Raw genomic sequence first — 17,509 nt, forward strand, 5'->3', positions numbered from 1 at the left:
CTCCTGCCGGCTTCCCCGCTGACTTTGGTTGTTGGAAGCCAGCAGGAAGTTGTAAGGGGGTGCTCGCTTAATGACCCATGATCCTCGCTGAACAACAACAGTGGGGACTGCAGGGAGTGCCATTGCTTAGTGATGTGGTCACATAATGTGCTTTACAACCACATTGCTTAGTGACAGAAATTCCAGTCCCAATTGCAGTCGTAACTTGAGGACTACCTGTAGTCTGCTCTGAGTCACCTATCTAGAAGGAGAAAGGATGGCATAGAAAGGAGCAGTCAGCACTTCTAACAGTAGGAGAGGCAGCCCAACTGCCTCTCCTCCTGTTAGCCTTGTGAGGTAGTCCAGGCAAGAAGCACACTCACTCTAGCCCTAACTTTATTGTAACATTACATTAACAGAATCTTACAAGTCTGAAAGTACATCCCCCCCCCCCGGACAGTGCAAGAAACTAGGGAGGATCCCTTCTGAGATATTTGCCATGCCCCCATTCCTTCTGCAGGCTCAGCTGCCTCTTGTCTGACCATTGCCTAGTCTGCAGCTCTTCCTCCTTTCTCCCAAGGTCATTCCCACATACCATTACATCTATAGAGATATATTGGGAATATTTTTAAATTTTTTTCTCTGCTGCTCCTAGCTGGTTTCAACCCATATTCAAATTCAGTCCTTCTTTCGCTGGCTTCTATCATCATAGCAGATTTGGCCCTATTCTGTCCACTTTTTGGAGAGGCATCCTGCTGATGGACAGTTAGGCAGACAGAGTCCTGAGCCTCTTTATTTATTTATTGTGATAGAGAGATAGAGAGATAGAGAGATAGAGATAGAGAGATACATTTCAATATTTTGTTGGGTTGAAACACAAAGAAGGATTATTTGTATTAAAGATAGAAAGGGAGAAGACTCCTTTGTCAGTGGCATCCTGATTTCAGAATGCTGTCCAACAGAGGCATACCTGATACCGCCAGTGCATTTTTTTCAGCACTTGATTAAAAATTGGATTTGCACTGGCATTTTAAGGATTATCTCTTTTAAAGATTTTAAAACTGTCTTTTCTAGTCATCTGCGCATACTGTCTTTGTGGTTAAGTTGCTGATGTATTAGACCAGGACCTGAAACAGCAAGAAACAGAAGCTCCATCAAAATTAATTGAAAAACTGTCACTAAATGGTTCATCTGCCCAGAAAAGTGGTGGTCAACCTGTTCTACCGAGGAGCACACTGCCCCTCAAAGGTAAAATCTGCAATCTGCATGTGCTGCTCTTAGACTGAGCTTTCTCATAAGAGGCTCAAAGAGCCACTGTAGCACAGAGCACCCTATAGAGGATCCAGCACTGACCTGTCCTAAACGTATAGCTTGATAACAGTTATCCAGGCTCTGTTGATGTCCAGATTACTTCACTGTAATGTAGTATATGTAGGATTGCTTTTGAAGACTGCTCAGATGCTGTACTTAATTGAAAGCAGGGCTGCTGAGCTGCTGAGACAGAATGATGGAATGCATTTTATTTCCAACTACAATTCAATATGCTAGTACTTTTAATATCTGTGGAGCTTGGGACTCAGATTCTGAGGGCTGCCTCCACCCATTTGAAGTTGCTTATATACTTTTTTTTGGCCTTTAAGTCAGTCCTGACTCCTGGTGACTACATGGATAAGTCCATGCAGTTTTCTAGGCAATAGTTTTGGAAGTGGTTTGCCATTTCTTTCTTCCTAGGCCTGAGAGAGAGGGGTTGGCCCTAGGGTCCCTCAGTTGGCTCCTGTGCCTAAGGCAGTTTTCTCACTCCTAGTCTGGCACTTAATCACTAGACCAAATTGATTCTCTGCTCATACACTTAGATGGCTCTAATCTGCCTGTCCTGTGTTTGTGTACCAAGTGAAGAGAAAGTTCCGATGTCCCAGTTAAGAATACTGTCCTCAGGGAGGGTTCCTGATAATGATTTTTATGTCCAGGTTGGACATAAAAATGATTTTTATGTCTTTTTACTTCCTTGCACATTTAATTTTAATATATAGTAGAAATAGTTCCTGCTGCTTTTAACTCACTGTTGGAATATTTGTTGTTGAACTTTTTATTTGTTTTATACTGCTGCTCATAAGCTAATGTTTGTAAGCCATTCTTAAAGGAGGTATATCCATTCAAAAACCAACGAAGCATAATGAAGACAGATCCACAAGTGGAAATGTTTTCACTGAGTGGCCTCACCCCAATCCCTCTCTCTGATCTGTTGTAAAGATAAAGGTAGGTAGAATTTGTGTACCAAAGCCTCTTGCAAAAAGTACTGTTGTTATGAATCCATCTTGTGCTCTCAGTAAGATCATTTAAACCCATGGTTGTCTTAGGTGAAAGCCAAGAGTGTGGTGATACCTTTTTAAAAACTGGGCCTCAGCAGTGATATTACTTCCAGTGGGTTGAGCCATCTAGACTCTCCATATGATCTGGAGCTTGGTCATGAAGGGCCTGCCCCCATGGAGCTCTCTGTGCACACCCCCCTTGGGTGATGGGCAGCCTGGCTGGGAGTCACTATAGGGCAGGAGACCAGGAGGGGCACACACTTCCCTACTGAATGTATACTGAGAAAGGGTTGGGTTGAAAGAGGCTCTTCTTGGATTGTTTTTAAGAGTAGAAGTAATATAAGCAGGCACAGTTTTTTCCCCAATATGATAACATCACCTTTAAGATTGCCCTCTCCTGCATGGCTTTTAAATGTACCCTAGACATACCCTTCATTTGTACATATGGTCATTCTAAAAAAGAGGACAAAGGGACTGTTCATAATACGTGAACAGTTAAAAGTAATTCCTTAAGTAAGACTTAAACATGAGCCTTGGATCCATTTGGCTTGATTTTCTGTTTTTTCCCCTTTTGCAAATAAAATGATAGAATATAGCTAGCTATTACAAGGATCCTGGAAGGTCGGTATGGGAGAAGTAGTGCCACAAGAGATGCAGGTTTGGACCCTTCTTCTCAAGCTACTACATGTCTCATCCTCTGGCTTCCATTCTCTTTGAAACCTTCTCACCTTCTCTGGTACCCTTCCATCAAAAGCTTCACACACTTGTCACCAAAATGTTTTGGCAGAAACATCATCTGAAGCTTTTGACAGCCTTGCAACGACTCCCCCAATTATCCTAATGGAACATTATGTTCCTCTTTGGGAACTCCTACATGAATAAAAAGGGTCATTAATGGCATCTACTCAGAGCCTGGAAATTATTAGTCAATGCTGAGACATTGTTTTAACTGCTGGCAACTGCATTCCCACCCCCACTGCAAAGTCTTAAGCAAGTATTTGACAAGTTCTCTGGAGGCCTCCGAGTAACATTTCTCCGTCTGTGTTCCTTCCTCTTTAGCATTTATTCCCTAACAAAACCAGCAAGAGCATTACTGCTTGTCTCTTAGAAAGCCACAGGAATATCTTAGGGACAAGGACCACTGCCAGCTAAGAAAAGGGTCCCTTAAATCTAGAGTTTATTAGGACCTGAAGTAACCCCCCCCAGATGAGATCTATAATTCAGTCTTTTGGAAATGACCAGGCTACTCTTTCTTACGGATGTTTTGCCATCTCCACCACCATTTTAAATGTTCTATTACCAGCTCAGTTAGTTCTTGGTTGGAAGTACAGGAGATAGTAGTTGAAAAAAGAGAATATTGAATTGCATGGGATTTTGCATAGCACACATCCATGCAAACCATAGGTACACATATTCAGCCCCCGGGATGCTGCTTCTGATTATGTTCTATTCTTCTGCTAATTTTTGTATTCTGTTCCCCTCCTTCTCAAGGCCATCCTTGCAAAAAAACCAAACTTAATTTCAGTAATACTAATTTATCTTTAATTAAAGACACCTCCGCACAATGGTTTTGCATTAATTCAAAATCAGTGCTAGATCTGTCTGATCAGATTATAGCTTGGAAATTATTTATTTAAAACTAGACAAAGCTGATCTTTCCCTTTGCAATGCTGGAACTTGTGAGGAGTCTATTCCCTCATTATGTGCTATCTTGCCTCTTTCTGTCTCCTGGACTCATGTGAGCCATTCTGTTCCAAGGCAGTTGCTGCAAAAAAAAAACAAAAAACAAAAAACAGCTGGATGCTTTGCCAGTGATTGGTCTCCTGCTGAAGAGAGGGGGAAAGGGCAGAACTCTAGTCAGTTCACTCTCCCTGGCCATCCCTGTACATGGAAAGAGGTCAGGGATTTGCAAACAGTCAAAACAGTCTGGATCAACTCAGCTGAATGGTGAAGTAGAATTCCAGGATCCTGTGTAGATTGTTTAGATCTTATTTCCCTGTCTTCCCCCTGGCCCCATGGATACCGATCTTTGGGAAAGCATCTAGTTCTCAAGCTGCCAAGATAGCTGCCTTCTGAAGTTTTTATACACATCGTAAGAATGATATCAACGTAGTTTGGGAGTTACCTTTTTCCTTTTATTTTTTTCAAATTACTATCCCTCACACAGATTTCCACCACGTGGATACTGGTTGAGGGGACTACAGCAAATGTTATTTCTTTCTCTTTTTTTGTATGGAGTGGAGAAGAGAATGTTTGTTTCTCATGAACTCTTGGCAGCACAGGAGGTGGATATTGATTAAATGACATTTTTTGTTGGTTAGAAGGAGAATGCACTAATTGATACATGTAGGGCGATCTCAACATGTTCTTCGAGTTTCAGTGCTGGCACAGTAAAGGCTATTCCAGTTCAGTTTCAAAATACTCTGGAAGACTAGGAGTGAAAATGGTGATGGTAGGTGCCAAAAATCATATTGTGAGAAGTATTTCTTATATCTAATGTTGGTTACTATTCCCAAAATTTCCTGTTACCAAACTTCATTAAGGCAGGTCTCATGGCCTAAGTCAAATCTGTAGCCATGACTCTAGCAAGAGGTCATAAATGTGTGCAGTTGTGTTATTGTAATAATAAACAAATATACTACAGCAAGGTACATGGTATAATTTGATAGGATTAGTTTGACTGAAATCCTATGCATAGCTATATGAAAGTAATCATAATTAAACTCAATGATGCTTATTTTTCACTACAAACATTTAACTTGTGAAATACATTGCATTGTAAGAAAAGGTCTTTATCCAACTAAAATTAAAGTTTTAGCTTTTAGTGCTAAAGCACTATAAGCAGTGGTACGAAGAAAGGTTATCATTCAAATTTATAGTGTAAAGTTGTAGTCCTATCTCAAAAAAGGGGAAGAAGTATCTGGGTCTTGATCTTTTTTTTTTAATCATTTTCTGTTTCCCTCTACGCTAAGTCTGTCATAAGGTAAAGATAAAGTCTCCTTCTAAAAGAGCTCAACTCCATGGACACATCCATAAACTGTTATTGGCAAAAATATGGAAGTGGGTTGCTATTGTCTTTTTCTATGATGTATTTTTTTGTTTTTCAAATTCTCCATCTAGCCTACAGTTCTGAGATTTCCTAGGGATTTGTCATCCGTGTACTAACCAGGTCCCACATTGCTTAGGTGTTTGAAATCAGCCCAGGCTGCTTAAGGGCTGCTACAAGCTTTACTAAATCTTAAAAGCCTTGGTATCATTCATTTACCAAAGCAAGGAGAGCCCTTAAATTAGTCCAGCAAGTGACATCACTTCTGTTTTCCAAAAATGTCCAAGAATTGCAATTCCCCATGTTCTTCTCCTACTATATTCCTGACTCTTCCCCAAAGGACTCCCTCCTTTTTCTCCTAAGAATTATGATCTGTGAAACCTTTGCTTCCATTCTTCATGTTCTGGGATCTTAATTTGCATCTTCACATGGCAGACATATGAGCAGGAAGATCCTTGTCTCTAATCAAACTAGAGCTCTTCAAGAGTCTCGTTTGCAGGAGCGCACTCTTTGCATCATTCTTCCAGCTGTATAGGCAAAAGCATTTTGCCTTTTGAAGAGTGGTAGAAGGAGCAGTCCAGGCTGCTAAATGGGTGCCGTTCACACTTAAACCTGCAGAGTATTGACTACTAAGAGACATGTACGAAAAACCCACAGGTGAAAGGGCAATGCAGTTACTCTAAAATGAAAACTGCAAAGAAAGAAATAGATTCTTCTTTTCAAAAGTTCCTTGGAGGGAAGTGTTTTCAGGCCCATTTTGATTTATGACCTGCTATAGGATATTGAGACATTATTTACAATCAATATATGCTCCAGCAAGACTCCCTCTGGAGCCATAGACCTGCCCAGCAGAGTAGAGGTTGCTCCATACAACACCATGGAAGTTATAGCAACATCATACAGGAGCCAGCAATAAATGCTGACCAGGCTGTATATCTTGAAGCAAGCAGGCCCAGCTGCACAGGGCTTTGGATGGTTAATACAGTGCTAAGCCAACCGCTCAGTCACGCTGCTCGGTTTCCTAGAGAAATGTGGGTAATACTTGCTGAGGATACATCTAGGCAAAAACTGTCCTTCACTCCAATTGCACACAAACAGGATAGGGGTGCTCTTCTATAGCACATGCCCCCTTTGTTGTTGCTGCGTGGCAAAACCTGCCCCATAGCCTATACAGTCCATCTGTGGCTTCGTAAGCACCCCCTCAGCTGTGTGACGCAGTTGTGGGGATTCACATAAGCCTTACCATGAGATAAAGTGATATTGTCTCCTCTAGTACCGGATATTGGTTGTTTGAAAAGACAGCTATTCTCCTGTTTTTCGTTGTTTTAAGGCCACTTTGCTACCTTAGGTTCTAAGACAGTTGTCTTTAGCGCTGACTATTACACACCCTGACTCTTTGTGCAATAGCTCAGAGGTGGCCATAGGAACATGGAATCATAGATTTAGGCCAAGCCCAGCAGGCTTTTTTTTTTTTTTTAGGTAAATCTTGAGAATCCCTTTGAGTCGTAGAAGATCAAATCTTGAAGTCCTAGAGATAGTACAGGATAAAAGAAGGCTCTTAAAGACCACCAAACAGAGAAAACCAAGATATTTAGGGCATATACTCAGACAAATTTCTATACAAAAGACCCTTCTAGAAGGAACGGTGGAAGGAAAAAGAAGCGGGAAACAATAAAGAGACACTTGGAATGGCAACAACATAAGTGGACTGGTCTATGAAGAATGTACAAGAGGGGCACAGAGGCAGAAACAGTGGAGACTTATGGTTGTCAGGCTCCTGGGAGGAGAAAATGCTTGAACTAAACATTTAATAGCTACCTTCTTCTATCATATTAAGGATTACAATCTGATGGCAATATTTGGAGGGATACTTTAGGCTGCAAATAACAATTGGAGAATTGTATGAGGCCCAGGAGCCTTAGGGATAAACCCCTGACCTAGACAAAGGTATGATGTACAGTGGGAACCCTGATGGAGAGCTACCAACCAAGCCTTCTTCAGTCTGGAGCCCTGCAGATGATGCCATTCCCATACTGCTTTACAGGAAGTGCATGACTATCTAGAGCACTGGTTCTCAACGGGGCGGTACCGCCCCCCGGGGGGCGGTGGGAGGATGCTGAGGGGCGGTGAACTTGTTTTGGGTGGTAGGGGGGCAGTGGACATGTTTTGGGCGGTAGAGGGGCAATGAGCATGTTTTGGCATTCGAACTTAATTTTAAAACTCCCCCCAAAATTTATTAAATCGATTATACGGTTTACACCATTTGTACCAGCAATAAAACAAACTTACCTGACGGCTGCCCTCACGCACTTCTAAGAATGGTGAGACGAATTTGTATTCTAGGTAGGCTGACCTTGAAGAACTCGACACTACGATTCTTCTCCGATCCCAACCAGCACAACGCATGCGTCAGCTGTTTTCCCGCGCGATTAATCGCAGCGCGTGCGTCAGCTGTCTTCCCGCGTAATTAATTGCAGTGCGTGCGTTGAGTGTCCTTTCAATAAGAATGTTTGATTTGACCCGTGTTTCTTGAGTTGCTTTTCATTCGCTTCATTTCTGTTTTTTCCCCTCAGTTTCGATTTACTTTCATTGTTTATTTGGCCAGTCAGCTAGGTAAGTGCGCTTATTAGTTCTTTATCGTGGTCGTGAATTATTAATTTTGAGAAATAGTTATCTTTCCCAAACGTTCAGAAACTGGCTCTGAACCATCCCACTGACATAATCAAGCATGTTTCATTGATATTACTCTTTTAGCGTATTTTTTTGCTGGTTTTTTAATTATCTAATTAAGAATAAAGAATTTTTAAACATTAAAAAAGCATTTGCAAAAAAAATAAAATAAAATAAAATAAAAAATAAAAAAATTTTTAAAAAGAGCATAAAAAAAAATAAACGTATTTACAGCATTTTGAAATAAACGTATTTACATAAAAGAGCATTTAAGCATTTTTTTTGCATTAGTCATTTTAATTTTAATAAAAGGAATGCAATTACCTTCCAGGGCAAAAGTATCGAGTTAAATCGAACAAATTTGGTGTTTAAGTCTACTGAAAAAAATTACTTAAAATTTTTGCCTTTTATAATTCAGTAACTCCCCCCCCCCGCCCCAAATTACAGGATCTTCACAAAGGGTGGCGTTGAAAAATTTTCCGCTCCTTAGGGGGGCGGCAGATTCAAAAAGGTTGAGAATCACTGATCTAGAGCAACTCAATGGGACAACTAATAATGATAATAATTCCAACTTGAACTGAGCTTTATTCATTTGTCCTCATCCAGTCCATCACTGCACCCAGACATTGATTCAGAACATTTAGTATCTTTATTGGACATAATGAAAAATGGACTGAGAGTTGGAGCAAGCTCCATTTTGATGACACTTCTGTCCATACTTCTGACTTATCTTCACATAGCAGATTCATATAGATCTTAAACAGTATGGTGGATAAATCTCAGCCTTGTGACCTTCTGTATCACATTTTTCAATAAGTTAAGCAAAACATAACCACCAAAAAACTACCTCTGCCAGTACCTTATGGAAATAACTATTGAAGTAGAAGTCAAATTATTGAAGGTAGTGCTTCTAATTCCCATCTCAGCATATACAGAAGCATTCAATGATCAGTAGTATTTATAGTCACTGAGAGGTCCAAGGAAATTATAAGGATTACATTTTTCTTATCTTTCTTTCAACAGTGGTTAGGGTTAGGGTTAGGGTTAGTTCCATAACCAGAGTTAAAACAGATCTAGATCAGCCTCTTTCAGGAGCGTTTAAAGCAATCCACATGGCTGTTGAGGGTCTGGGATGCAGTAGTGTATGTATACATTCTGTGACATCAGAAAAGCTCAGCCAATGACACAAGGAACTGTTGACTAGCAATATTCACCAAGTATGAGATACTTTTCAATCTGACAGGATAAAAACAACATTTTCGACTACATAATTTACATTGCTGCCATAGCAACACCTGCAGGAATAGACATCTGTAACCATCTGGATTCTCGTTTCCTATATTTGAACCCACAATTATAATGCTTGAATAAATCTACATAGTCTAAATCTTTAATGAAGGGGTCTGCAGAAAATTATTTCTTTTAAATAGGTTAATTTGAAATATGAAAAACTGACGATGTATGGGGTTTAAATATCACTTATTACTAGATGGTGAACTATTTTTCTCATCAAATTGGGTACATCAAACATTGCAATATGCAATTTGCATTTCTTGTGAATTGATGGACGGCTTTACAAATTGATTAAATAAATAAACAAATAAATAAATAAATAAAACATAGAGAAATAATTCAGAGCATGGAAGCCATTCATCTGTGAAAATACAGTTTCAATACTATTCTACTTCCTCTGCCGCTTCAAGGTAACCCTGTTCACTTCTCAGTGATCCATGACAAAACAATGCAGGGATTGGTGCATTGGTTGGGCAATGTGCATAGGGGCAGTCAGGCAGGGAATTTTTTTGGCACTCCTTATACATGTCTAGATAAATGCATGTGCCTGCTTATTAAGTCCTGTGCATGGATAAGAATGAAAGTCATGAACAATTGATGGACAGCTCAACATCACCCAGCACAAAACGTCTGTGCCCAAATTCTCAGAGTAGAGCTGCATGGTGGTTTTCTCTGGATAATACTTGATTCCAGTGCTACGGAGCCACCAGTTAAAGCAGCCCCTCCCACCGCTGAGCTTTGTTCACTTAAGGAAAACATGTGAAGCAAGGCTCCCAGCACAGCTTGAAAGGATGACAGAGGTTTAACTCAGGGAAAGCATACCATCTGATTTGGCACAGTTCATCAATCAGTTGAAATATTGAAATAAATATTTTCCTTGTAACTATCAGGGATTCTAATCATATATTCAATCTTAGATTTTATCACTTGCCATTAGATTCAGACTGAGAATGATACCATTTTTCCACTTTAGTTCTTCAACAGCAGAATTGCGGGGGGGGGGGGGTGGCAGCAGGAGAAATCTAGATTGGAGAAATTATACGGAAAGAAAGGGTTAAATGCCCCCTTGCCACAGTACTTCTGCTCTAGTTAAATTGTAAAGTCTGCACAGTAAAATAGAATAGTGACAGTAAATCTAATCACAGGGCTTCTGTGTCACATTTGTTTCAGCTCTAAATGTTTTGAAATCCTTCTTGACTATTCAATACATGGGATGAATTCATTTTTTTACATTCTGGGCACAGTCCACAAGGCATTTCTCCTTCCCCAAGGAATGGTTGCACAGGAAATCTTCCTGTTGGCTTACAGTTTCTTTCAGGGCCTTCCTCTGGGACTTCTGCATTCTTTGGCATCCTTCAATCTGTGTGGGCCAAGATGGAGTCACACGAGGACATTTAAAACCTGGGCAAAACTGGGCAGTTATTCAAAGGATGGTTTTTAATGACAGGAAGAGCAAGAGGTGCAGGAACTGTTAATGGAAAACTTGGTAATCTTGACTTCCCTGCCTGCCAGGCCACTTTCCACAAAGAACTGGCTTTATTTATTTATATTTCAAATTTGTCACCGTCCGTCTCTGTGGAATGACTCTTGGTTTTCTTGGAGTGCTTCTTGGACTTCCAGAAAAGGGAGCACAGTAGTAGACTTTACTTTCTAAATCCCACTCTATTTTAAAAAGACATTCTCCTACCTGCCTTACCTCCTATCTCTCATCGAAAGCCTATCTTGGTAATCAAGTTCAGAGTTCATGGAGAACCCAGAGTTCTTAGAATGCAGGAGCAAAACATTGACAGTCAATAATAAACATCTTGATTAGATAGAAATTACTTGCTGATATTTGGGTCTCTTGATCTCCCCAGAAAAACATTTAGTACTAGTCCTATATTGGTCTGTAATGTTTTGAAATGCACAAAGTCACATAAAAGCAAAATTCCTAGCTTTTTATATGGAAGTCAACCTTATCAGCCCCACCTGCAAGAAATGCTACAATCTAGCTGTAGGTTTACTACTGGCAAGAACTAACCATTGCAATTCAACATAACCTAAAGGATCATTTTATATGTGCAAGGATGCTGATGTGCTATCAGGGCAGTTTGCAGGCAGAGGGAGGTATTGGCCTGATCTTCTCTGTTGCATCTCTGCTCAGATAAATGAGCAAAGATGATACTGCAACTTATTGGGCTGATGTTACCTTTTTGCAGAATGAGACAAGTATCTCAAAGCAGCTGATTTTCTCTGTCACCAAATTCACAGTGATTGAATGTAATTTTTTGCTTTTAGAAAGGGAGAGATGATTTGACAGAGCTTGCCTACTGTGCACCTGGATGGTTGGGATGGTAGTGAAGGAAATGGAATTTACTGCTCCATTGAGAGCGTAAAGCTTTAGACCAGTCCCAGCTCTAAAGTGAGGATCCAAGAGGGCCCCGGCTAGTCTCATCCAACTGCTGTTTCAGGCTTGGTTCCTTGGTTTCTAATTTAATGTAAAGTAAAATGAATGCGCATTTGAGAAAAGGTTTGTAACAGCACCATTTTTATTTTGATGATGAAACAGCCAATTGGGTGAGGAAAGGCAACCACCCCTTCCAACAACCAGCAATCTCTACTTCTACCCAGATGTCCATCCCTGTCCCCATCTTTAGATAGATGTGTGTCTCTCTGTGTGTTGGGGTGGGGTGGGGATGGACATTCTTCCTTCCTGCAACACCTCCTCTTCCACATGTCACCACTTCTAGGCATGGACCAGTTGTGCAAGAGAAAGGAGTAGCTTCTCCACCCTCTCCCTCTTACTTGCCTTCTTTGGATCTATGCTGCCCAGAGAGGAGACCCAAGAGGATCTCATTGCCTGCTCTCTGTGTCTCCTTCAGGGTTGTTCACAGAAGCAGCAGAGACCTCGTCTGCCCACACTTCTGACTGATTTTCTGCTGAACATCACAGCACAATAACCTGCCGGCTAACTGCACTTTGCCCTTTTCCTTTGGGCAATGCAGCAGGAAGGATTAGGCTTCGAGAGCAAGACGAAGGAGACACCCTTAATCTAATAAATCCATCACTGAGAATATGGATAGACTCACATGCTGTACCTGGCTTAATAATTTTACATATTGTATATATTTTTCCATGTAAGCATACATAGTTGTTTCAATAGACCTGCTGGCTTCTGCCTCGTGTAGTCATAGAAGCCAACACAAGATTGCAAATTTAATTTGCATTGATTCTCTGTCTCTAGTACACCAACATGAAGACAATTTCATTTGGCCAAATATTGCCATTTATGAGGAACATACACATATATACCTATTGCTAATAGAATCTGACATTATGCTACACATTTTGAACTAGTCTGATATAGAGTCGGCTTCCCATTTTTTACTAATAATGTAAAAATAGATCTGGATTTAGATGCAGCATAACATTCGTTACTGTATGTGTAATAATACATGGCATATATTTCTATATGCATTTGGATCTATGCCGCATAAATGATATTGAATGCTGTCCAGAGTCTGACCAGAAGCCAGAAGTATCTAGTCTTCGCTGCTGAAAGAGCTTCAGCATGAGGAAAGATTTTGAATATTTTCAGTCATGCCATTATCTAAGCCATGCAAATGCAAAGTTAAATATAAACAGATTCATTTTGCAATGTCTGTCCCTTTCATATAAAGCTGAACACATAGAAAAGAGGATTTGGAAGAGACCTTATATTCATTGAGTTCAACCCCTTGCTCTGTGCAGGAACCCACTGAAACATCCCCAACAGATGGCCATAGAGCCCTATGTGAAAACCCCCAATAAGGGAGACTCCACTGATTAACACCATCAGGAAATTTCTCCCTAGTGTTCAGCATGAATCTTAACAGCCTTTTTGGTATGTGTAGGCTGCTATCACTTTTTAGCCTTCTCTTGTGCAAGTGAATCATCATCATCATCATTGTCATCATCATTGTCATCATCATCATCATCATCATCATCATCATCATCATCATCATCATCATCATCATCTTGACTATTTTGTACAATTCAAGGCAGTGTACATAATGCTCCTGCCTCCTATTTTCTCCAAAACAACAACCTTCTGTGAGGTGGGTTGGGCTGAGAGAGAGGGACTGGCCCAAAGTCACCCAGCCAGCTTTCATGCTTAAGGCGGAACTAAAACTCACCATTTCCCATTTCTTAATCCCTATACCTAACTGGCTCTCAAATATGCCCAGCTCCTTTAACAGTTCTTCACAGGGCTTGCTTTCCAGACTCCTTATCCTCCTGGTGTCTCTCCTCTGCACCAGCTCCAGTTTTTTCATGTCCCATTTAAAGTGCAATGCCCAGAACTGGACACAGTATTCCAAGTGGCACAGAATATAATGGAATTACTACCTCCTGTAAACTGTAGGCAATGCTTCTGTTAATGCCACCCAAGATTGCATTGACCTTTTTAGTTCCTGCATCACATTGCTTGATCAAGGTTAGATAATAGTCCACTTAGATCTCAGAACCTCACATGCACTGATGACAAACCAGGTTTCTCCAGTCTGGTATCTATGCATTTCATTTTCCCTACCCAGATGCAGGACCTTATTCTTCTCACAGTTGAACAGCATTGGATTTGGTCCAAAGTCAAGCTTATTGAGCATATTTTAAATTGGGAGTTTGTCCTCTAAGGCATAAATTAATTCTCCTCATTTGAGGCCCTGGGACACCCCACTTAATATTCTCTTCCAGGACAATGCAGAACCGTTGATGAGCTATCATTTATGATACTCTTGTTGCTGTCTTGGTAAGGGCATGACTATATTTTATCCAGTTACATGGATAGGAAATACTGGAATAGTCACTGATGAAACTGACCAGCCAATGACCACTGACAAATCACTTCTGTCACTGCTGTCCACTCAAGGATTTCTCCCCACTACATCTTTGTGTATGCAGGTCTTGAAGCTGATGGCCACCCCACCATCAAAAAACAAGAAAAATAATTTCCTAATGATTGCTTCCTTTTCCTCCCCCTGTGATCCACCTACCTATCTACTGTCAATATAGCACAAGTTCTTTGGAAAACAGTTGAATGCTCTCAAGTGTGTGTTTTTCTCAAGTAGGGGGGAGTATAATTGACTAAGGGTCTGAGTAAATGATATTCTTGAACATGATGTCCTACAGTGACCACAGGAAGACAAAGGGATTATAAAATGTGTACATGTTGGAGTGATGCTGGAAATGGGGAGGATTTCTAAGGAAAAAACAGATTTTCTGTAGCATGGAAACAAACAGAGCAGGCCACCCAGTGACTTAAAACTAGATGATATTGGCATCATCCAGTCAACCAATAAATGGTGCAATGTATAAATAGAGCACTGGACTGCAGGGTACAACAGTTATCCAGAAGTTCTTTTTGCCTATTGCAACATTTACAGGTAGTCCTCGCTTAGTGACCACAATTGGGACTAGCACCTCCACCACTAAGTCCTCCAGTTGCTAAGCAAAATACCACATGACTGCAACTTGTGATTTTACTTCCGCATTCTCCATTAACTCTGCTTGTCAGAAGCCAGTTGTGAACCAACAAATGATCACATGACCACGGGACACAGTGACAGTTGTAAATGTGAGGATTGGTCACAAAGCTCTTTTTTTTACATTGTTGTAACTCTGAACAGTCACTAAGCAAGGCAGTTGGTGGACTTCTGGGGAAGCAATGGCAAACTGAAGACAGCTTCGCTTTTAGCAGAATCAACGGCCATGGTAGAATGAGTCAATGAATAGATTGGCACCATGAAATTCCTTCCTGGACAAAAAGGAGGACCTGGGATTGCCCATAGGGTTCCATACAGATGCTCCCTGTGATGAGACCTTAAAACAGCCGTTTCTGGCAGGTTTTAATGCTCTGGGAGTCAGGAGAATCAGCTTTGCCCAAGCCAGAGTCAGAGCCTTCAAAGGGACATTGGGTTTGCCCAATTCCTCTTTTAATCACTTCTGGATTGCTTTTTGGATATTAAGAATCTTCAGAAGGAAAAGTTTCATTTCACTGGGTGATTCTCCTTCAATCCTCGATGAAAGAAGTTTCTTGTAAGTTTAAGAACTTAAAGATTTTTTTTAAAAAATTGGAAATAAGCAGCAAAAAGGTGATTAGAATGTTGATTTTGGAAAGTTATAAATGCACTAAAAGGCTAGATTGACTAGAAATAAGATTTTGAAGCTAATTATAAAAATCCTTCCTATGGTTTGTTTAAAGTCCTATTAAAAATATATGAAGATTTTAAAGTTAAGTGTAAGAAATCTTTCCATGGGAAAATGTTGTGGATTAGAGAAAAACATGAAAAGAGAAGACCTTGAAGGCTGGACACTAAAGACAACCAGAAAAAGCTAAAGATAAAGGAGAAGACCCACTAATACAGAATGGAGAAAAGTATTTTAACTCTGGAAGAATTCAAGGATATTTGGCAACAATGTACTCAGAACTTTCTCTTAATATTGTCTGATACCGTAAAAATGGGTTTTAAAGAGGAGATAGAAGAAGATACAACTGAGAATCAGACTGTTTTGGATATGGATTTAAAAATGACAGGATACGTTATTGACAAAGATGCTACACGGGACTTACAAATGAAACTGGCTGATGTTTTAATAGCTGAGAGGAACACATCAATAATAACTCAGAAGACTGACTTGGATGTGTGGATTTCAATTCAGAAGAGTGACTTGGACAACTTTCCTATACTGGACTTACAAAAGAGATGTGTTATATTTATGAAGGAGTTCCTGAGAAAAGAGAAAGAGAGAATGAAAAGAAATTAGCTTTTGGGACACCACTTAAAAGGAATAAACATTAAGGCATTTAAAACCAAAAAGAAGGGTTATAAAGTCAGCTTGTTTGATCAAGGTTAAAATATATATGATTTTTTTCTTCTAATGGGTTTTTCTTGACCAGGATTGAATGACGAAGCTTTAAAGATTTGTTTTTAGATAAGACATGGGAAGAGGAGATTCTTTGTTTATGTTTAGAGAACGTGACGGGCTATGTTGTTAACACTGAAGGAAAGTGTTAAACTTACGAAGGAATTTCTGAGGGGAGACGAAGAGAAAATGATAAGAAATTAATTTGTGGGATATTATTTGAAGGGATTAAAGATTAAGATTTTCAATATGTTGTTGTTTCTGGTAGCTCTTAATGAAATTTTTCTTGATTAGGTTTGAGCAATGAGGCTTTAAAGATTTGTTTATAGATATAAGATAAAATATGGGAAGAAGAGACTTTGTTGTATTTTTAAAGAAAGTGATAAGTGTAAAGGAAAGGAAAGGAATGTGAAATTGATTTACTTGTTTAAATCTGTTTAAGGTTAAATATATATATATTGTTATTTCTGGTAACTCTTAATGGACTTTTGCTGCTTAAGATTGAATGATGGCTTTATTACAATGGATAAAGATGAGATATAGGATGAAGAGATTTTTAGTTGAAATGTTAGAGAAGGTGATAAGTTATTGAAATTGTTTGTACTTCTCTTAATGAAGGGGGAAGTCATTTCTTTATATATCTTTTCCTCCCCCCTCTTTTTTTCCCTTCTCTCTGCACTTTTTATTTTTTATTTTTTTATATTTTTCTTAGTTCGTATTAGTTTTTTTATCTTTGTATTCTTAAATTTCAGTAAAAAGTATTATTAAAAAAAAAACTAAGCAAGGCAGTCAGTAAGTGAGGACTGCCTGTATTTAGAGTTCAGGTTGCCTCAAACATGTGGGATTTTATAATCTAATGATGAGATTGTTCTTGCTGTCCTTAGATAAGCTATTGTACTAAAATTATTTGAAGACAGAAATGATCACAGATAGAATTAATGAAACTCTTACTGAGCAACCCTTCAACATAACCCAACACCACCCTGGGTGCAGCCTGGTGCAATGGCTATGAAGTAGCGGGGGGGGGGGGGGGGTTGCATCTCTCCATCCACCTCCCAAACTTGTATGGCTTAGATGAAATCAGTTCCTCTAAGACTAAAATTGTACAGGCAATTATAATGTTGAAAAGCCATTTGTAATGAAATCCCCTTAGTCTCAAGCTCTCCCCAAAAGGTCCTTTCCACAATCCTTTTCTTTTGTTTCGTTTCGTTTTGTTTTGTTTCTGTTGCAAAAGCAAATGAAGGAAGATAATGGACGGGACACTAATTGTAATGCCAGCTGGATGGAAGGCAGAGTGAGTGTGTTTCTGAGGGTCTGTGTGGCAAAACATATG

Source organism: Python bivittatus, unplaced genomic scaffold (genome assembly GCF_059951505.1).
Source record: "Python bivittatus isolate LINGU-HERP-01145 unplaced genomic scaffold, Pbiv_v1 ctg000700_np1212, whole genome shotgun sequence".
In the NCBI taxonomy this organism is placed as follows: domain Eukaryota; kingdom Metazoa; phylum Chordata; class Lepidosauria; order Squamata; family Pythonidae; genus Python; species Python bivittatus.